Below are 4409 nucleotides of genomic sequence, written 5' to 3' on the forward strand. Positions count from 1 at the left end.
TGAACCCCATCAGAAACTTCATCACAAACCCCATCATGAACCCCATCATCAACTTCACAAACCCCATCATGAACCGCATCAGAAACTTCATCACTAACCCCATCACCAACCCCATTGCCAACCCCATCACCAACTTCATCACTAACCCCTTTCCAGCCCCATCACCAGCCCCATTGTGAACCCTATCATCAACCATCAAGAACCCCATCACCAATCCTATCACAAACTCCATCTCAAGCCTCATCACCAGCCCCATTTCAAATCCCATCACCCACTGCATTACAAACCTGTCTTCCAAGTCTATTTTCTTGCTGGAAAGTCTACTTTGATTATAAATCAGAATATAGGCTATGTGTGGTGGCTCATGTCTGTAATTCCAGCACTTTGGGAGGCTGAGGTTGGTGGATTACTGGAGCCCGAAGTTCAAGACCAGCCTAGGCAACATGGTGAAACCCCATCTCTACAAAAATCTGCTGGGCATTTGTCTTTGACTTTCTGGTCCTTAAAAAAATCAGCTGGGCATGGTGGCACACACCTGTAGTCCCAGCTACTCGTGAGGCTGAGGTGGGAGGATTGCTTGAGCCCAGGGGTTCAAGGCTGCAGTGAGCTGTCGCACCACTGCACTCCACCCTGGGCGACAGAGCGAGACCCTGTCTCAAAAAAGAAAAAAAAAAAAAGAAGAAAAATCTGAACCTGAATATTAACTAGTTTTTTCTTTTGGATTCTTTCTATAACAATCCTAATTTCCTCACCACTAGAAGGGTGACTTGGGTTGACTGGGGAGAAAATCTCATTTTCAGATAGGAAGAAAAAGCCACACAAATGTTAAAAATAACGAAAGCAACACCATGCTACTCCGTTCTGTCATTCTTGTGGGTGTTTTTTGAACAATTCCAGGATTTGAATTTTGTTTGTCCTCACAACTGCTATGTGAGTTAGGTGTTATTATGATGACCATTTTACAAAAAGGGAGACTGAGACACTGAGACGTGAAGTCACTCGTGGAAGAGCCCGCAGTCACGAAGGAGCAGTGGGAGCATCGAGGCAGGGGTCCAACCCCAGGGCCTGCCATCTGCCCTCCACAGGAACATCCTTTGTCCTTATAGAATGGAGAGAAATTTTTTCAGGGGATCCTGGGAGTCTCCAAATTTATCCTGATTCTAACCCTGAGGCGTAAGTACCTGGAGCCTGGCGACTGAGGGAGCCCCCGGAGCGTGTGTGCCTGCTGTCACCACCTGCCCCAGAGAGCACTAAGTGTGAGACCGGCTGGAAGGCCCTGGGCCCTGCTGCCCACGGCGCGTGCCACTCAACGCTCCCGCCTCCCATGCCCAGGCTGCCTCCCAGACTCCAGCCAGCCACTGTCCACCCAGATGCCTCCCCAGCACAGCCAATGGAGCAGGGCCGTGAGTGTGGGGGGCCTGGCCGGCCCTTCCCAGGGCTCTGAGAAAGACTCCTCCTCCAGCGCTATTTCCATCTGGGGTGCGCAGGACAGCAGGGACCAGCACAAGCTTTCGGGGCGAGGACACGTTGGAGTTGGGTGCTCGTGAGTTCCTGCCCCTGCCTTGGGGACCTGGGGCTTGTTACATCCCCAGGACTCTGGTTCTTCACCTGTAAAATCAGAAGAGCACTTCTGGAAGCTTCTGGGCTGCCTGAGATGGAGCACAGCCTCTGCAGCTCCTCTCTCCCTTTGGACAGAATATTAAAAGCGACTCATGGAGGATTGTGAAACGCTAACAGCAGCAGCTGGCTGGGGAGGAAACTTAAAACTTACCAACGACTGGTGTGGAGGTGAGTGTATGGGGTATTGCGTGCGTGCGTGTGTGTGTGTGTGTGTGTGTGTGTGGCTTTGATCTGAGGATGGGGGGGTCTCATGACTGTGCTGTGGGAGCAGAGACCGACAACCCCAACACAAACCCATGTCTCTTTCTGCAAACAGAGTGCGCGGGAGAAACCTCCACTTCCCTCTCCCTCCTCCCCAACCATCCCGGGCCTGCCCTTCAGTGGCATCATGGCCCCCTGAGACCCTGCACGAGAGTCCACCTGTATTGACAGAGGAGCTGGGCACAGAGGCTCCGTGGTCCAGAGCATGTGTGTGCAGGGTCCCTCTCTCATTTTCCCTGTGTTTTCTCATGCTCTGTTGCCCTGAGCAGGGCCCGAGTCATGTGGAATGGATGACAGCACAAGGAACCAAGACTGAGAAAAACCCTGCCCTGGCTTTCTAAATGGAAGACTCCTGGGAGCCTGAGTGTATGGGGAGCCCACAGAACAGAGACCTGGAGGAGGGGCCCCCACCCTGAGCGTGAAACAGCAGTGGCTCGGTGCAGGTCTGAGCTGAGCAGTGTGGAGAACAGAGGCCGCACAGTGACAGCCTTGCGAATGGAGCCAACCCGGACCCGCTGCACACAGAGGCTGGGATACGGCTGGTGGCCTGAGCCAGCCGGGACAAGTGCCCGCCAAAGCGAAAGCGTCAGTGTTCTAAGGCGCGTTCTCGCGGGGCCCAGAGCCTCGCATCTGATAGTTTAAAATATCCAAGATATTACCCAACATGCCAAGGACTGAAAATTGGATCCAGTCTCAAGGGAAAGGCCAGTGAGTCACTGGCAGTGCCCCAGGACTCAGATGCTGGAGGGATCAGAAAAAGACTTCGCAGCAGCAACTCCAGCCTGATGCTCCCCCAGGCAGGAGTGGACACTCCAGGAATGAGTGAAAAGACAGATGTTCTCAGCACGGGGAAGCGTCAGCCTGTGCTAACATAAATAACGGCAGAAAAGTTCCCCAGTTTAGAGACAGATATAAACTCATGAAATTCAAGAAATTTGACCAATTCTAGATAGGGTAAAATAAAATAGTTTATGTATTTGTATGTGTAAAATTCCTCACCAGCAGACTTTGAGATGGAGACTCACTCCGTCTCTCAGGCTGGACTGCATGGTGCAATCTCAGCTCACTGCAGCCTCCGCCTCTTGAATTCAAGTGATCCTCCCACCTCAGCCTCCCAAGTAGCTGTGATTAGAAGCACCATCATGTCCAGCTAATTTTCGTATTTTTAGTAGAGACAGGGTTTCACCATGTTGGACACACTGGTCTGAAACTCCTGACCCAAAGTGATCTGCCTGCCTTGGCCTCCCAAAGTGCTTGACCTGCCGACTTTAAAAGAAAATGCTAAAGAAAGGTATGTAGCCTGAAGGGAATGATACTAGAGGGGAGCTGGAATTTCCGGAATGCAGGAAGAGCAACAGAAATGGCGTCTATTTAGAGAAGCGTAGTATGCTATTTTCACCTTTTTTTTTTTTTGAGACGGAGTCTTGCTCTGTCACCCAGGCTGGAATGCAGTGGCTCGATCTCAGCTCACTGCAACCTGTGCCTCCCAGGTTCAAGCCGGATTCTCCTGCCTCAGCCTCCTGAGTAGCTGGGATCATAGGCACCTACCATCATGTCCAGGTAATTTTTATATTTTTAGAGACGTGGTTTCACCATGTTGGCCAGGCTGATCTTGAACTTCTGACCTTGGATGATCCACCCACCTCAGGGTCTGGAAGTGCTGGAATTACAGGCGTGAGCCACCGCGCCTGGCCTGTTTTTTAAAAATCATTAAAAATATCTATTACTGTTGAGGCCTGGTGTGGTGGTTCACGCCTATAATCCTAGCACTTTGGGAAGCCAAGGTGGGGAGATTACCTGAGCTCAGGAGTTCAAGGCCAGTGTGGGAAACGTGATGAAACACCGTTGAGTAGAGACTAAAATACAAAAACTTAGCTGGGTATGGTGGTGCATACCTGTAGTCCCTGCTGCTTGGCAAGCTAAGGCACAAAAGTCACTTGAACCTAGGAGGTGGAGGTTGCAGTGAGCCAAGATCATACCACTGCACTCCAGCCTGGGCAGCAGAACAAGACTCTGTCTCCAAAAAGAAAAAAAAAAGTCTATACTGTTGAAAGCAAAACTGCCACGTAGACTAGCCGGCAGGATTTTCAATGCCTGTAGATGTGGTAATATGACAAAGACAGAATGGGGGGCATGTGGAGAAAGAAATCATGCCTCAAATGAAGTGGCAGGGCAGAGACTGCAAGAAGAATGTAAAAAATCCCAAGTACAGCCGGGCGCGGCGGCTCACGCCTGTAATCCCAACACCTTGGGAGGCCGAGGCGGGTGGATCACCCAAGGTCAGGAGTTTGAGACCAGCCTGACCAACATGGAGAAACCCCATCTCTACTAAAAATGCAAAATTAGCTGGGCATGGTGGCGCATGCCTGTAATCCCAGCTACTTGGGAGGCTGAGGCAGGAGAATGGCCTGAACCCGGGAGGCAGAGGTTTCAGTGAGTTGAGATGGTGCCATTGCACTCCAGCCTGGGCAACAAGAGCGAAGCTCCGTCTCAAAAAAAGAAAGAAAAAAAGAGACAGATCTTTTCTT

This window comes from Cebus imitator, unplaced genomic scaffold (genome assembly GCF_001604975.1).
Source record: "Cebus imitator isolate Cc_AM_T3 unplaced genomic scaffold, Cebus_imitator-1.0 Scaffold449, whole genome shotgun sequence".
Classification (NCBI taxonomy): domain Eukaryota; kingdom Metazoa; phylum Chordata; class Mammalia; order Primates; family Cebidae; genus Cebus; species Cebus imitator.